Source organism: Schistocerca nitens, chromosome 7 (genome assembly GCF_023898315.1).
Source record: "Schistocerca nitens isolate TAMUIC-IGC-003100 chromosome 7, iqSchNite1.1, whole genome shotgun sequence".
NCBI lineage: Eukaryota > Metazoa > Arthropoda > Insecta > Orthoptera > Acrididae > Schistocerca > Schistocerca nitens.
The window spans coordinates 188,944,867-188,963,246 of NC_064620.1; the positions used below are offsets into that span (position 1 = coordinate 188,944,867).

The 18,380-nt window shown below is 38.4% G+C and overlaps 1 protein-coding gene across 1 annotated transcript in view; it reads left to right on the forward strand.

The window, feature by feature from the left end:
* LOC126195528 (dynein beta chain, ciliary-like) overlaps positions 1-18,380 on the forward strand; it is a 930,907-nt gene that overhangs the window by 449,233 nt on the left and 463,294 nt on the right. The window lies entirely within an intron of this gene.

The window sequence follows — 18,380 nt, forward strand, 5'->3', positions numbered from 1 at the left end:
TTTGAATTTCCATTAACTGATCATTGACTGCACTAAATTTGCTATTGTTGTCCGTCTTCATCTACTCTAAGTTTACTAAAATCAGCTGCAAAATATCAGTTTTCACTGTTTCTTTGCTGGCTACACTTTCACTTGGTTCAAACATGTCTAGGCTACATCGTAAAGCTTTCGCTTCATCACCACTGCCCTTGTCTCTATTCATTTTCCTAGCAGTCACACGAGTCCACCAAGAAAAATTAATTTCACAAATGGTTTCACTTATCTTTTCTGATGTCCTTGATCGTAGTTGTGAAGTCCTCTTTCAGTTGATCTGGTCCGTCATTATTGATTTTATCTTATCACTGTTGATATGATTGTGTTGGGCAGGTCTATGGTATTTTTTCATTGAGTGATTGAAGTTCATTTACATAAAAACCTCAGACACAAATAATTGTCCTTTCTTCTTCTGCAACAGGCAAAACTTCATTATCAGTCAACAGATCATGGCTGATGCCCACAAAAGACTTTACCCTCCCACACTTCACTTTTAAAATCTTCTTAGTGTCTTCATTATTTCCAAAAGCTTTGAGAGGTGTAAGATTTACAAAAGGAAAACTTTTTACCTACCTACATTCTCTCTTCTTGTTGTTGGCTCCAAGTCTTGTGTCTAAGGGTACATTCTTGTGGCTGAAATTTTGATTTTATGGGTTCTTGTTGAACTGAATAGCTGATGAAAATTTGCCTGTTGCTATGAATATCTTTTTATTTTATCCCATTCTTCTAAATCACACTGACTTTACAATTTTCTCTTCTATCGCACCACGAATTACATTATTACAGACACAATCAAAAACATGTCTGATTCCATCAGAGACATGCCCACTACTCCTAACATTCTGCAATACTCACAATATTCAAAAGAGTTTACAAAGTAATTGAGGTTACCAACTTCCTTGACCAAGAAGAATATTCACTAAAATATGTCTATATTTTGTAAATGAATCCAGAAATAAATTTTATAGTTAGTGTTAGATTGTGCAATTAATAGTATGAATTTTAACTATGACAGAAATTTGATAATTACAATTCTATTTAAAAGAAGATTAATTTTAACTTTCTGTTTAGAGTACTAACAAATTAATTTCCTTTTATACATTTTAGGATGAAAGATAATACATCGTACACAAAATCATATGAAGTTCATTCAGTTAGACAGCTGGTATAGGTTATTTCTACGTAAAAAAAAAAAAAAAAATAATGTTAGAGGAGGGTTACCCATTACATCCTGCAACATGCTGTTCACAAGAGATCTCCACCCCCTCATACTCTTATGGGTTTATGGAGAGCCCTATAGGATTCATGGCATCAGTTCCCTCCAGCACTATTGCAGACATTAGTTGAGTCAATGTCAATGTCATATTGGGGCACTTCTCTGTACTGGTGGGGGCGCTACACAATTTTACAGAGGTGTACCAGTTTCTTTGGCTCTTCAGTGTATAATAAAATACTATCTGAAAGAAACTGCAAAAATCTTCAGTCAGATCTTGCTAGGATTTCAAAGTGGGGCAGAGGTTGGTAACATTCTAGAAATGTAAAATTGTGTTTTTAAAAGATCATGTAGACTCAGTCATTGGTAAGGCAGTCAGTAGACTTCAGTTTATTGGTAGAATACTGGGGAAGTGCAGTTAGTCTGCAAAGGAGATTGCGTACATTTGTGTGAGAAGTTCTAGAAGACTGCTCAAGTGTTTGGAATCTGTACCAAACAGGACTAACAGGAGACATTAAACATATACAGACTAGGGCAGCATGCGTGGTCACAGGTTTATTTGATCCAATGGATACTATCACAGAGGTACTGAAGGAACTGAACTGGAAGACTCTTGAAGACAGGTGTATAGTATCTATGGAGAATAAATAAATAAAAATAAATAAGAAGTCTATTAACATTTCAAGAACCAGGTTTAAATGATGATCTTAGAAATTTACTACAATCCCCTACATATTGCTCACATAGGGATCATGAGAATAAGATTAGAATAACTACTGCACACACAGAGGCATTCAAGCAGTTATTCTTCCCATGCTCCATGCATGGATGGAATAGGAAGAAACCCTAATAATCAGTACAATGGGCCATACCATCTGCCATGCATCTCATGGCGGTTTGCAGAATATAGGTTTAGATGTAGATGCGGAACATGTTGGACTGATCTGCCTGACACTTAGTGCAGAACACTGGCACATACATGAAACTGATGTTTCTGATGTCTATTCCTTCTTTTGGCAGCATAGATCAAGGGGTTGTTCCGTGTGCTCCTCTTCTGGTGCACTGTGTTCCATGCAGAGGTCACAGCATTGCTGGTGTTACCTTGTAAGCTGGAAGCTCCCATATACATTTCCTTAACTGTTATTTTACCTGGTCTCTGATAAATGTTTTTAAATCATTTCCCATCCACAAAAGTCTGTACTGTGTCAAACACAACAACACAAAATGTGCTTTGATTTGAGTGACACTTACTCATTACTATAATTGGAAACATAGCTTGCTATTATATCTCCTTCATTGTGGTGAACTTCTTTATCACTGTGCTGAAATTTTGGTATAGACTATCTGCTTCCTGCATATGTGTATGTTGACCTTTGTTCATGTAGCAGATACTAATTGTTGCCTGAATAAGTCTGTACCAGTTTAAAATTCCTATTTTGCGACTCATTTAAATGTGGCACTGTTTTAAGCAGGTAATTTTAGTTTGTGTGTATCAATTTATAGTTGTTATCAATATATCAACTTCATCAAAGATCCGAAGTCTTGTCTTGGTAAGACACATCATGTCCCTCATAGTTTTAATTACAATTAATATCTATGATTTATTTAAGTTTCTGGCTGTAACATTCTACCTAAGGCATATTGGACTAAATGTGTAGTAAGGAGACTTACCATTATTTGTTTTCACTGAGGAAAAGCAACTGTAAAATTATAAACCATCACACACAAAATATGGGCAATAGATGGATGAAATTTAATGATTGTTCTAAAGTTAACTTTACTCTTTATAAATTTCTCTTAGAACATTGATTAGTGAACCTCTCCCTATTTTAACTATTTCTGGTTAATGTTATCTAATTTGCAGCTCATTTATGTCCCTTTAACTACCACAGACTTTACTGGTAACCAAATTTTCTCAGTAAGAAATTATCTACTCAATTAACAGTTCGATGGTAGCATTCTCAGCAAACTTTTAGAGTTCAAAAAACACCACCTTTCTCTTGAGTACATTAATTACCTCTCATCTGTTACATTGCCAGATGCTAAATTTGTTTTGTTTCCAGAAGATACAAACATTGCAATAAATAACAAGTCAAGTACAGATTTAGAAATTGCCACTAATCTAAATTTCACTGCCATTAATAAATGGCTTAAAGCTAATTCACTGTCATTAAACTTGAAAAGACCCAATATAGCAGTTCATAACCTACAAGAGATTTCCTTCCAGCATGTGCATATTATTGGAAGACATGCAGATCAAAGAGGTTGACATTTTTAAATTTCTGGGATTACAACTCGCTTGTAAATTCACTTGGGAAGGGCATACAATAGAACTGCTGAAGTACCTAAACAAGTCTATATTTGCAGTGAAAATTATGACAGATCTAGGAGATATAAATATGGAAAAAATTGCGCACTTTGCTTATTATCATTCTATTATGTCATACAGGATCATATTCTGGGGTAACTTGTCAAATCGAGCAAAAGTTTTTAGCTTGCAAAAGCACGTAATAAGACTCATTTGTGGTGTAAATTCAAGAATATCATGTACAAAGCTGTTCAAAAAAACTTTGTGTTCTAACCATTGTTTATCTGCATACTTATTCCATAATCAAATTTGTTGCAAGCAATATACCTCTAATTCCAACCTATAGCTCAATACATAGCGTCATTACTAGGAATTGCGAATTGTGTTTCATTCATCTCATGATGTACATTTGCAATCCATGTCGTTTGCATACGAGACATGCCAAAAATTTATAATACAGTTACAATGATTTTACGCTAATAAATAATAGTACTACACTTAATATTGTGCCCTGACTGTGACACAGTGACATACTATTTTCTTTTTCTATCAGAATATTAAGGTTTAAAGACATAATTTAACCACTGGGTCAATGAAATGTGCTTCAAGTCAGCAAATATGTATGCCCAGAACAATGAGAGCGGCGTATCATTATTGAGCAAGCAGTAAAGGAAACAAAAGAAAAATTCGAAGTAGGAATTTAAATCCGTGGAGAAGAAATAAAAACTTTGAGTTTTGCCGATGACATTGTAATTCTGTCAGAGATGAAAGGAGGATATAAGATGAACATCAACAAAAGCAAAATGAGGATAATGGAATCTACTCGAATTAAATCAGGTGATGCTGCGGTAATTAGATTAGGAAATGAGATGCTTAAAGTAGTAAATAAGTTTTGCTATTTGCGGAGCAAAATAACTGATGACGGTCGAAGTAGAGAGGATATAAAATGTATACTGGGAGTGGCAAGGAAAGCGTTTCTGAAGGAGAGACATTTGTTAACATCAAGTATAGATTTAAGTGTCAGGAAGTCGTTTCTGAAAGTATTTGTATGGAGTGTAGTCATGTATGAAAGTGGAACGTAGATGATAAATAATTTAGACAAGAAGAGAATAGAAGCTTTCGAATTGTGCTGCTACAGAATAATGCTGAAGATTAGATGGGTAGATCACATAACTAATGAGGAGGTATTGAATAGAATTGGAGAGAAGAGAAATTTGTGGCACAGCTTGACAAAAGAAGGGATCTGTTGATAGGGCATATTCTGAGGCATCAAGGGATCACCAATTTAGCTTTGGAGGGCACCGTGGAGGGTAAAAATTGTAGAGGGAGACCAAGAGATGAATACACTAAACAGATTCAGAAGGATATAGGATGAAGTAGGTATTGGGAGATGATGAAGCTTTCACAGGATAGAGTAGCATGGAGAGTTGCATCAAACCAGTCTTTGGACTGAAGACCACAACAACAACAATGAATACTTTATTCTTTTGCTCCAGAGTTGAGCTAAGATTATTGTAATTTCCAAGTATTGCACCGAAATGTGGCGCAATTCTTTGTTATGTTCAAAACTGTGAGAATTATTCACAAAATGTTAGATTTCTGTACAAATTATTTACTTCATTAAATAATAATTGTTTAACTTAACATTTCTGCTTTCATTTTGTAACAGGAGTCCAATTCAAAAATTTATAGATATTTCTTTACTACATTTTTTCGTACAGTTCCAATGCGATACTCATGAGATTAAATCAAATTATTCTGAATTTCTCGTGAGGTGAGAAGATAGTTAGAAATTTCCCTGAGATTACAAAAAACTCAAATTAACCATTTTTCAGCACTCTGCTTGCCTACTGATCTACAGTTCAAGCAAAAAATGTAAAAAGAGTAAAATAAATTAAGAAGGGAAGTGATAATATTGTGTGTTCAATAGTATTGTGTGCGTTTTCTGATAAAAATAATTTTTAAGTCAAAAAATTTGGCATGTGTGTGAAATATCTAATTGTTTTACTTTTAATTAAGGATAAGAAGTGACACCTCTAATTATTCTATGTACTAATAGTTGTGTGTGAATATTTAAGTATTAAAGGTTACTAGTCTCATGCATATATTTCAATAATAGTAGAACAGAAAATTTAATTGGGATACATTAAGATTGAAGAAATTTTGCTTAACAGTCATTCAATTACTGAACTATTGTCAATATATGAATGTACTATAAGCTTAGGTTACACCCATCATAATTTACGCTGGCCAAAGCATAAATTTCCACATTTCCATACTAATATTCATCCATATTTATAAAATATACCATAGTCAAAAAGATACAGTATATACAATAAATAATAACACTTCAAGGATATTTGTCCTGCATGAATTCATCCTTTTGAGTAATAACATTTTGGTGCCTGTACCTCATGTAGTTTTCTTTTAAGTGGACCTAAATTCATCTGCATCAACTTGTTCCCTTTTAATTTATTACAAATTTTCATTCCCATGTATTGAGGTCCCTGGACATACAGTCTGAGGTGATGAGTGGAGAGCATAAACGTTTGATTGTTTATAGTATTAAGTGAATAGACAAAATGGTTTCCGTCAATTAATTCATGTCTGGTGTACAAAAATATAATAATCTCATATATGTATAGGGGTGCCAGAGTTAATGTTTTAAGTTTAATAAATGATGGACGACATGGTTCTCTGTGGTTTGTAGTGCACAAATTTCGAATGATTTTCTTTCCTGTATTTTTAGTTACCGCATACGATTGTCGAGTTACCCAAAAAACAATGCCATACCTAATAATACATCCAAAGTAGCTTGCACATGCAACTTTTTGTATGCCCATGTCAGTTGCAGTTGATAATATTTGCACTGCAAATGCAAAGCTGCTCAGTTTGTTTGCTAAGTATTTTATGTGTGCCTGCCAGCTCAAACTTTTATCTACATTTAAACCTAAGAATCTGACTGAGTCAACTTCTTCTTTATTGTGTATGTTGTGAACAATCTTAATCTGCTCACATTTTGACTGTTTGGTTTTGAATTGCATCATGTGTGTCTTATATATGTTTATATTCAACTCATTTACCTGAAACCAAGTTTCTGAGCTACTGAGGGTACTGATCACAGTTTTTGGGAATTTTTTCCAAATCCTGATTTTCAACTAAGAAGTACCATCTGTGAACAGAAGTGATGGGGAGCTGATATTTAGTAGTAAGTCATGAACATAGAAGAGAAATAGGGCGGGTCAAATATGGAGCCTTGTGAAGCACCCTGAGATATTTTTTTCCACTCAGAAAAATAATGTGCACCATTTAAAGAGATGCTAACTCTTTGCTTTCTGTTTGATATGTAGAATTTAATCGTCCGGCAGGTGCGCCTACTGTTGTCACATGAGCAGGTGCGCATTGTAAAATTTACAACATGGTCATTTGTCAGGAAAAATAAACTTGTCTTGAACAAACTATTATATTTATTGAAGAAAGTAGTTCATATTCACTATGTTCAACATTTATAAGAAAAGGTTTTGCTCTTTTAGTTGTTTAAATAACAATTTAGTCAGTTTTTCTGACTTACGTTCACTTTCATAAAACCTTTCACAGACAATTTGTTTGCGAATTAATTCTCGCATTGTTCAGAAAAATGAAAAAGTAGCCAATGGCCATCTCCTTGTAATTATTGAAATGGTGTATCAGCACACATTTTAGCTCCAACATCAGCTCCACCTTTTGTCATGTTATACTCAACTATGATTTCAGGTTTCTTCATCCACTGTCACCATGTCATGCACAGCAAACAAGAGTATGATACCCCTTTTTTGGCAAGGAACTTATGAAACTAAGATCTTATCCTACTGAAATCCAAACACTGCACTTCCAATTTCTTTTCTTTTGTTTGGGAGAAATTCTGGAAGAATTTCACATCTGTTCTTCATCATTGTACCAATGCAAGTGATAGTCTTCTTCAGCAAATATTCAGAAATTAGGTAGGTTGTGTATCAATTGTCAGTTGTAAGGTTCCTGTCAGAATTTTCTATAGGCACCATATATCTTTTCACTATGTCCTCAGCAGCATTAGATACCTGAGATTGTCCTTTGGTTGCATGCCGCAATAAACCTCCAGATTACTGCAATAAAATGTTTTCGCATCACACAGAGAAAACATTTTTGTCCCATATTTAACTGGTTTGCTGCATGTGTACAGAATCCATCTACAGTGGTCTCCTTAGGGGTGAAGAATTTCATCTATCTTGATGAATTCACCTGGTTGTAAGAACATTGACAGTTAGCAGCAAAAGGATTCAATACTGTACGAATTGCAACCAACTTATCAGTTTTTCTCCTGTCATTCCTCATTTCTATATCAACAAACCGAATACAGCATAGAAAAAAATAGAAAGGTATTGTAACTCATTGCAATCCTAAGCAGTAACATGCCCAGAGTTCCAATATGTCAGCATGATGGCATTTTCTTCTTCCTGTTCAAAGATAAAAATCCCAAACACAGCCAGTATTTCATCACTTTATTACCTATTTTGTATGAGAATTGCTGTGTGTCTCGCTGTTTATTTATATAGGTATTTGTGTAGTTTATGATTTCTTCAATAAAGTCAGGGTAAATTACTTTCAAAAAAAGGGCTAACTTCATGAGCTATACCCATCACCTTTCTCTTCGGATCTGGTGGAATGTGCAAATATCTTTTCTGTTGGTTTTTTATGTTTTAGCACACTTGCTTTTACACCTAAGTGTCTTTTCAATAATGAACCCTTCTATATCTGCTGTCTCTTCGGGATCATCACCATCCTCATCTTCAAGTTGAGATTCGCTGCCATGGTCCTATTCAGTGTTTTCATCAGTCAAATCTATTTTACTTTCCTCCATGTCTGAAAAGTCTGGATGGACTTTATCATCACCTTCTTAGAGTAGCTTGTGTATTTCTTCATCTGATACACCCTTTGAATAGGAACAAAACAGCAAAGAAATGAAATCAATAAATACATTCAGATGTTGGTGTAACCAAAGTAACATTTATGCTGGCTGCTGCAACTAAGCTTGCAACTGTCACACCAGCAGGTGCGCATTGTACTTTCTACAACATTTGACACGTTGTTGCTTACAATTCAGAAAACAAACTGAGAAAGCTAACTGAAGCCACTTTAACATTGGCGAGAAAACGTCAACAAAGAAATACATCGCAGCAATGGTGCAATAGCTCAAGGTTAAGGCATCAATTAGGCATAAAAACTGCTGTTGCTGTATTTCTTACAACAGTGCACTTGCTCGAGGTTTAAGCCATTGTAGGGCACTGCCCTAATGCCATACTTTTCAAGTTAGTAAATAAGCAATTCATGGTTTCTAAATGAGCAGTTCATGCTTTACAGAATCAAATGCCATTTGAGGTCACAGAAAATTCCTCTCACCTTATTTCTCTTGTGTAACAATGTACTTATTTTCTCAGTGAAACTGTTCACTGCATCTATGTTGCTTTTTCCCTGCTGAAAACCAAATTGATTGTTTAGAATAACAGAATATTTTGCTATGAAGTTTTGGATTTGGGCAACAGCAAGTCTTACAAATACTTTAGGTATGACAGGGAGAACTGAGATTGGATGATAATTTCACATGATCTGTCGTGATCCCTTCTTGAAGAGTGGTTTGACTTCAGCATATTTCAGTATCTCACGGAAACAGCCCTCTTCAAAGCATTGATTAATTATTTGAGTTAGTGGGTTTGCAATTTTATTTGTACTGCTTCAATAACTTTGGTGGGTATTCCATCCCAACCAGCAGCTTTTTTTATTTCTTAATGTTAGAACAGTATAGAAATTAGAATGGTGTACATAAAGACCTAAAATCACTTACCGAGCTCCAAAAGGGGTTCAATATTCAAGAAAACACATTTTCAATAAATTGCTAGCAACTATTAAAAACTTTGTTTCAGATAAAGCACAATTTAAACAGAGTCTGAAAGACTTGTTGATAGGCAACTCCTTCTACTCTTTAGATGAATATCTTAACAAGGACTATTAGACCAGCTTAAGTAAAAATTTCTGTTGGATTTCAGTTTTGACAGCACTTGGTTACAAGAGTCAAGATCATGTATTTTGTGTGTGATAAATTTGTAAAAGTGCATGCTATGTTTCATTCTGACAGGGTATGAATTTGTAAATATTTACTGTGATTTATTCACCTATTTTGATAATTTCTTGACAAATTATCAGGGCATTGAGTATTATATTACAATTTTTTATGTTACACTTGCTGACTTGTTCCACACCCATGATTTTCATGGGTCTGTAGAACAAAAACTGGAGCTAATTTAATTTAATCTTATCTAATATTCTGTATCCACCAACTCAAGTGTCTTTCAGTGTGCTTTTCATACCATGTGCACACGTTTTGATGCTGTATATTGGCAGTGATACCCTGTTCTGCATTCTCTTACCCCTAGATCTCCACATGAATCTTTTTGAAAAACATAATAAAATAAAAATAAAAAAAGAGTGTCAATGTGGAATGTTTTAGTGAAGCTCGACACTTAGTGGTGCTTTTAATAGTTTCCATAATGACTGTCTCAAAATGTGACAAAAAAATCCACAGAGATTCTGCCCATACGTAAAGTACACCAGTGGCAAGACGCAATCAATACCTTCACTGTGCAATTGCAATTATAATGTTACCGATGATAGTGACACTAAAGCAGAGTTTGTAAATTTGGTTTTCCAAAATCCCTTCACCAAAGAAGATGCAGTAAATATCCCAGAATTTAAATCAAGAACAGCCACCAACATTAGTTACGTAGAAGTAGAGAGTCTTAAGTGTAGCAAAGTGTTCAGCTCCAAATTGTATACCACTTAGGTTCCGCCTAGAGTCTAGAGTATGCTGGTATAATAGCCCCATATTTAGCAACCACATACAACTACTCGCTCAACAAAAAGTCTGGCCTGTACCTAAAGGCGGAAAGTCGCGCAAGCCACACCAACACTTAAGGAAGGAAATAGGAGTAATCCGTTAAATTAAAGGCCCATAGTACCAACATCAGTTTGCAGAAGAGTTTTGAAACATATAAGTGTTTTCAAACATTATGAATTACCTGGAATAAAATGATTTATTGACACATAGCCAGCACAGATGCAGTAAATATCATTCTCGTAAAACAAACTACTGCTACTACTACTACTACTACTATTACTACTACTTGGCTCTACAGCCCTTGGAGGGCCTTGGCCTGCATTGAAATATCCTGCCATTCTATCCGGTTCATGGCTTTCCATTTCCATCCTCTGACACCCAGATTTTCATGTCTTCTTCAATTACGTCCATCCATCTGTTTCTGGGACATCCCTTCCATCATCTGCCTCCAGCCTTGCCATCAAAAATCTTCTTACACGTTCTGTCTTCCTTCATTCTGACCATGTGTCCTGCCCATCGCAGTCTTCTTATTTTAATAGTAGTGACAATGTCTGGTTCTTCAAAAAGTTGTTCTAATTCTGCATTCGTATGGATGCGCCAGCCTTCTTGATCGTATATTGGGCCGTATATTTTACGTAGAACTTTCTCTCCTAAATGCTAAAGATCCTTTCCTCATTTACAGTCATGGTCCATGTCTCAGCACCATACAAAACAACTGGTCATATAATTGTTTTGTAAATGAGTATTTCAGGTTTTTGTTATAACTTCAAGTTGAACAAATATATTTCAAGGACGATGCAATACATGAAAGTCACAGATCAAGTAAACAAAGTAAGACGTGTGTACACTTTAACAGTCAAGTCATAACTGAGTCTGAGTCTAGTGGCTGCTGGCTGGCTGGCTGGCTGCTTAGGTGGCGCTACTGCTGCAATGCTTGCAGACAGCGCCACATGTAGAAGACGTGCATAACTACGTGGCGGCACTTTGAAAGATCAGCAAGTCACAACACTTTTCCCCCCTTTGAAGTTTTTGCACAGGTCTTGATGGAGGTGGCCTGTAGATTGCTAACGTCCCTAGGTGTTGTTTGACTGGCTGTAAAGTCTCGAGGAGGAGGCTTCCCATACGGACGGAAGTGTCCCCAATGATAACGGGTCGAGACGACAGGAGACGTGGGAGTCGAATCTGCTGGGGCCCCGGTCACCAATCTGCCCATTACGGCAAGTCCGGTTGTTATAACAGGAGACATGGGCAATGTGTCTGCGTCCATAGGAGAAGGAGGCGAGTAGAGTTGCGCTGACAGAAGATGGTCATCTGGTTCCTGCGTCAGTTCTTGTGCTGGCACCGATATGATGGTGAGAGGACTGCATGGTGGGTAATGAGAGATTCCAGGATCCCGAGCATCAGGTAGAGCCGAAGGTGGTGAAGCGGCATCCGGAACAGGCATTGCTGGCACACGAGGCCGAAGCTGCAACACCCTTGTCCATCTGGATTCCATACAGGCATTGGCCACGGTGTCGTAAGATGTGGCCAGGACTCCATTTTGGCCACCTGCCATATCCCCGTACCCATACAAGGTAGCCAGCGGTGAACTGGCCAAGCGAAGGCACCCACGGCCGTGAGGTGGAATGCAGCAGAAGATGAAGTAGCGTGCAGGGCTGTCGGCCATGTAAGAGCTTAGCCAGACTGTGGTCGCCCATGGGAGTGAAACCGTAAGAAGCCAGAAATTGGAGAAGCACATCAGCAGCAGCAGAAGAAGTCAGGAGTTTCCTCATCTGAGCCTTAAATGTGCGGACCAGTTGTTCAGCCTCACCCTTTGACTGTGGATGGAATGGAGGGGCCGTGACATGCATGACGCCGTGACGGGCACAAAAATCTGCAAAATCGGAAGAGGCAAATTGTGGACTGTTATCAGTAACAAGAGTAGAGGGAAGGCCTTCTAAAGAGAAAATGCAAGCTAGAGCATTGGTGGTTGCCACAGTGGTAGGCGAGGTGCAACGGACAATGAAAGGAAAGTTAAGAGTAGTCGTCAACAACGAGAAGCCGATAAGTACCTAAAAAAGGTCCCGCGAAGTCAGCATGAATGCGCTCCCAGGGCGTCTCAGGTGAAGGCCACGGTGACAAAGATGACTTCAGGGTGGCGGCCTTGTGACGCACAAGGGCCGCAGGCAGTGACCATGTGTGCGATTTCAGAGTCGATGCTGGGCCAGTACGTGTGACGGCGCGCCAGAGATTTTGTGCGAGAGACACCCCATTGCCCTTGGTGAAGGAGGCGCAAGACAGAAGTATGCAAAGACGCAGGTACAATACTCAGCGAAGCATTTTCGGTGGAAAGGAGGATAACACCATCCCTAGCAGAGAGGTGGTAATGCAAAGCGTAGTAGTTCCACAACGGATCAGAAGTCTTAGCGGATGGATGATCTGGCCAACCCTTCTGAATACAGCGTAAAACCCAGGAGAGGGTAGGGTCAGAATCTGTAGCAGCCACCAGCTGGTCCCCGGTGATGGGGAACCCATCCACAACCCACTGCTTGGCAACATTAAGGTGGAAACACAAAAGTTCGTCCCTATTGAATGCCAGATTAGGACCCTTGGGAAGACGAGACAGTGCATCAGTATTCGCATGTTGAGCTGTCGGCCGGATATGAATGTCATAATTGAAACGAGACAAGTAAAGAGCCCAACTCTGGAGGCGGTATTCAGCCTTGTCAGTAAGGGATGTTGATGGATGAAACAAGGAAACAAGTGGTTTGTGATTCTTAACAAGATGAAATTTGGATCCATAGAGAAGAAAACCAAACTTATGAAAGCATAAATAATAGCCAAAGCTTCTTTTTCAATTTGAGAATACTTTTGTTGGGCATCCGTGAGCGTTTTGGAGGCATAAGCAATGGGTTGTTCAGAACCGTCAAAAAAACGGTGCGCAAGGACTGCATAATCTTCAATTTCTGGAAAGCCGCATCGCATGATGCAGACCAGTGAAAAGGCACGTTTTTATACAATAGGCGATGCAATGGCTGAGCCACAGAAGCAGCAGACGGTAAAAACTTGTGATAGTATGCTATTTTCCCCAAGAAGGCCTGCAGTTCCTTAACAGATGTAGGGCGAGGAAGGGCATCAATCGCAGCAACAGTTTGCTGAATCGGACGAATACCATCCTGAGATAGTTCAAACCCCAAATACGTGATAGATGCCTGAAAAAATTTTGATTTCTGAAGATTACACTTAAGACCGGCAGTCTATAAGACATGAAAAAATGTGTGGAGATTTTGAAGATTTTCGTCGGTGGTGGAGCCAGTGACAACAATGTCGTCCATGTAATTTATACACCCAGGGACAGTGAGCAATAATTGTTCCAAGAATCGCTGAAAGAGAGCAGGGGCGCTGGCAACCCTGAATGGCAATCATTGGTATTGATAGAGGCTGAAAGGCGTGTTAAGGACCAGGAACTGCCGGGAAGCAGCGTCGAGAGGAAGTTAATGGTAAGCTTCTGACAGGTCAAGTTTAGAAAAATACTGGCTTCCAGCAAGTTTAGGGAACAATTCTTCAGGTTGAGGCATAGGGTAAGTGTCGATGATGCATTGAGCATTTACAGTGGCTTTGAAATCGCCACAGAGACGAATATCACCATTTGGCTTAGCAACGACAACGACAGGAGAGGATCACTCACTGGAAGTGACAGGAAGCAAGACCCCTGAAGCAGTGAGATGATCCAGCTCCCATTTGACCCGATCATGAAGGACCACAGGAATGGGGCAAGCCCGAAAAAACTTAGGCCGAGCACTGGGTTTGAGCGTGATATGTGCTTCAAAGTCATTTTCACAGCCTAACCCAGGAGAAAAAAGGGACGAAAATGTCGTCGACAAGGAATCCAATTGAGCAGAAGGAATAGCATGAGAGACGATATTGACAGAGTCATCTATGGAGAACCCAAAAACGCGAAAGGCATCGAAACCAAAAAGATTCTCCTCGTTACTGTGGTCGACCACAAATATGGGAACAGTGCGAATGACAGATTTGTAAAATACCTCAGCATCAAATTGTCCCAAGAGAGAAATCTTCTGTTTATTGTAAGTCCGTAATTGCCTAGTGACAGGTGACAGGATTGGAGAACCCAACTGAAGATACGTCTGAGAACTGATGATAGTGGCAGCAGAACCAGTATCCACCTGCATGCGAACATCTCAACCAAGTATGTGGACAGTGTGGAATAACTTTCCTGAAAGGGAAGAAGTACAATTGACAGACAACACAGAATCAGAATCAGCGTCATGTTCATGAACATCATGTATGTGGTTGGATTTGCAAACAGATGACTCATGACCCTTCTTTTTGCAGTTGTGACACATGGCCCAACGTTGGGGACAATCCTCCCATGAATGTTTCGTAAAACACCACGGACATGAAGGAAGTTGCATGGGGTTTTGCTGCAGTTTCTGAAAGGTTTGTTTACGGTTAGGCTGAGACTGCCTTTGGGAGCGTACTGTAGCCACCTCGGCCGGCGGGGACACGCCGCACGCGTCGTCAACAGTGCACAGAGGTTGTATGTCCCCGACATCACCCCACGCCTCTATTTGCGTGCCAGCGGCGCAAGAAATTTCAAAAGACTGCGCAATGGATAGGACTTCATCTAGAGTCGGATTTGCTAACTGAAGATCACATTGCCTCACTTCTTTGTTGGGCGCTGACTGGATAATAGCATCCCGTACCATGAAATCGGCGTAGGATTCTTTGTGAACTTCAGTAACAAATTGACACTTTTGACTGAGGCCGTGAAGTTCAGCAGCCCAAGCGCGATAGGATTGATTTAGTTGTTTTGGACAATGATAAAAGGCAACACGAGAGGCTACCACATGCGTATGCTTTTGAAAATAGACGGACAGAAGTGAGCACATTTCAGCAAAGGACAAAGGCGCAGGATCTTTCAAAGGAGCCAACTGCGACAACAACCGATACATTTGAGGTGAATTCCATGAAAGGAACAGAGACTTACTTGTTTGGTCATCCACGACATGAAATGCCAAGAAGTGCTGTCGAAGATGTTTTTTGTAATCAGACCAGTCTTCCGCCATCTCATCGTAAGGAGGTAGAGACAACAACGAGAGACGCCTCGCATTGGATGCCACGACGAAATCACGAATTGCATTGTTGAGAAGCATTTGCTGTTCTATGAGACCTTGCAATAGTTGCTCTAAAGTAGCCATGGGAACCTGTGGGTCAACGATGAAAAACAAAATTTCACTGCCTCCTCACCAATTGTTATAATTTGAAGTTGAACAAATATATTTCAAGGACGACACAATACATGAAAGTCACAGATCAAGTAAACAAAGTAAGACGTGTGTACACTTTAACAGTCAAATCATAACTGAGTCCGAGTTTAGTGGCCGCTGGCTGGCTGGCCGCTGCTGCTGAATGGCTGGCAGACAGCGTCGCATGTAGAGGGCGCGCGTAACTGCGCAGTGGCACTTTGAAAGATCGGCGAGTCGCAACAGTTTTCGTGATACAAGTGAGCTGCTGAGCATGGGTAGTGTGGCAAAGTAGCATTTGTTGTCTGCTGCTATTCTTGTAAAACAAAGCTAGCTCTTTATTCACACAAAGTAATGAGTGCTTTTGCTGGGTAATCTCAAATTGATTCGATATTTCTAGATTTCCAGAAAGTTTATGACACTGTTTCTCACAAGTGAGTACTGTCTCAGCTGTGCAACTGGATTCAAGATTTCCTGTTAGATAAGTCACTGTTATTAGTAATTGATGAAAAGTCATTGATTAAAACATAAACTCCTTCTGATGTTCCCCAAGGAAGAACTTACAGGCCCTCTCCTGTTCCTAATATATATAAATGATTTAAGAGTCAATCTTAAATTGTTTGCAGACACTGGCTAGTACAGTCCTCATCATTTCAAAAACAATTATAAAATGATTAAAATATGATACCAGTATGGTGTGAAATGTTGCTGTTGACCCTAAAATAATGAAAAATGTGAAGTCATTCACATGACTGCTAAAAGGAAACCATTAAATTTTGGTTACAGGATTAATCATATTAATTTGAATTAGTCATATGAATTTAAAGGCTGTCAGTTCAACTAAATACCTAGGTATTATAAATACGAACAACAATTGGAATGACCACATAGAAAACGTTGTGGAGATGGTGAACCAAAGACTGCATTTTATTGGCAGAACACTTAGAAGATGCAACAGGTCTGCTAAAGGGGCAGCATATAATATGCTTGTCCATCCTCTACTTGAATAATGCTTCAAAGTATGGGATCCATAGAGGATAGGATTGGCAACGGACATTGACAAGGTTCAAACAAGGGCAGCTTGTATTGTACTGTCATGAAATTGGGGAGAGATTGTCAGAATATGATATACAAACTGGGATCACAATCATTGAAACAAAAAGGCATTTTTCATTGCACAAGATCTTTTCATGAGGTTTCATTCACTACCCTTCTCATCTGAATGTAAAAATATTTTTTGAATGCCGATCTACGTAGGGATAAATGATGACCACGTAATCTGCCCTCCCTCATATCATTTGTTGGTTGTCACTGACTTCATAATTAACTCTTTTAATAAGCTTCAGGGGGAGTAAGATTTACAATAACCATTTTACTTATCTTCTTTTCTCGTACTTGGCTCCAGTTCTTCATGTCTAGGGACTGATTCTTGAAGCTGAAATTTTTGACATTATAGGTTCTCATGGTTCCAATTGATGTAATAACTTCTGAAGAATTGCCTGAGCAGTAACTTCTGCTTTTATGTTGATTTTATTCTCTCACATTTTTCTATATCACTCTGTCTTCACAATTTCCACTTCAGCAAAATTGAAATTTACATTGTTATTGCCAAAATTAAAAACACGTCCGATCACAACAGAAGCATGCCCACTACCCCTAATCCACTCTGTGGTAGTAACAATATTCCAGAGAGTTCACAAATTTTCTTGACAAATGAATCTCCACCAATTTATATCATCATTTTATAAATGAATGCAGAAGTAAACATCATATAATAGGAATTTTAAGTGTGCCAGATATTTCGTAATTTCAAATGTTTCAAAAAAAAAAAAGTTATTTTTAACAGTACATACAGAGCTAGCGTATATCGATTCTAACAACAAAAATAAAGTAATTTCTTTTTATACATTTTAGCCCAACGTATAATATATCCTGCACAAAATCATAAGTAATTCTTTTAGATAAAACAGTTGAGATATTAACCTGTTTAAAAATTTTTAATTATTTTTGGTTTCGTCTACTGCTGAGGAAAGGTAACACTAGAAGAGGGTGACCGTTTACAATATACCCCTCACAAAATTTGGAAACAATGTCTTTACAGTATTATGTGACAGACTATAAGTTTTTGCCAATGAGTGTACAAAATGCTGCTAAAAGATAGAATACAGAAGTATAGAAGTATTTTATACATGACATTTTACAGAAAATGTAAGAAAAATATCTGCTACACAAATCATAGTTTATACATATATCAGGACATGGCATTCAGATTTTCAGATCTGTGGAACATTCTGTCACAAGACAATCGATACAAAGACTAAACTAAAACATTGCAACACTGAACCATAGAAATAAATACAGAGATAATGTAAATCACTAGAATTACAAATTGCAAGTTTACATCAATAAAATCACACCTTCAAAATCTTCAAAAGATAAAAGTAAAAATTCAGAGCCTAAGTGTATGACAGGGGGGGGGGGGGGGGGGGGGAGGTAGGAGACAGGGAAAAAAAACTGTGGGTGGGTGTCTAGCAGCTCAGAGGGAGCCCAGTTTGCTGGCTAGGAATGTGAGAGGGAGGAGGGCGGGTGGCAGGTATAGTTGTAGCTGTCAGTGGGAAGTGGCACATGCTGATGGCAATTGGGAGGGTGGGGGGGGGGGGGGGAGAGTATGAA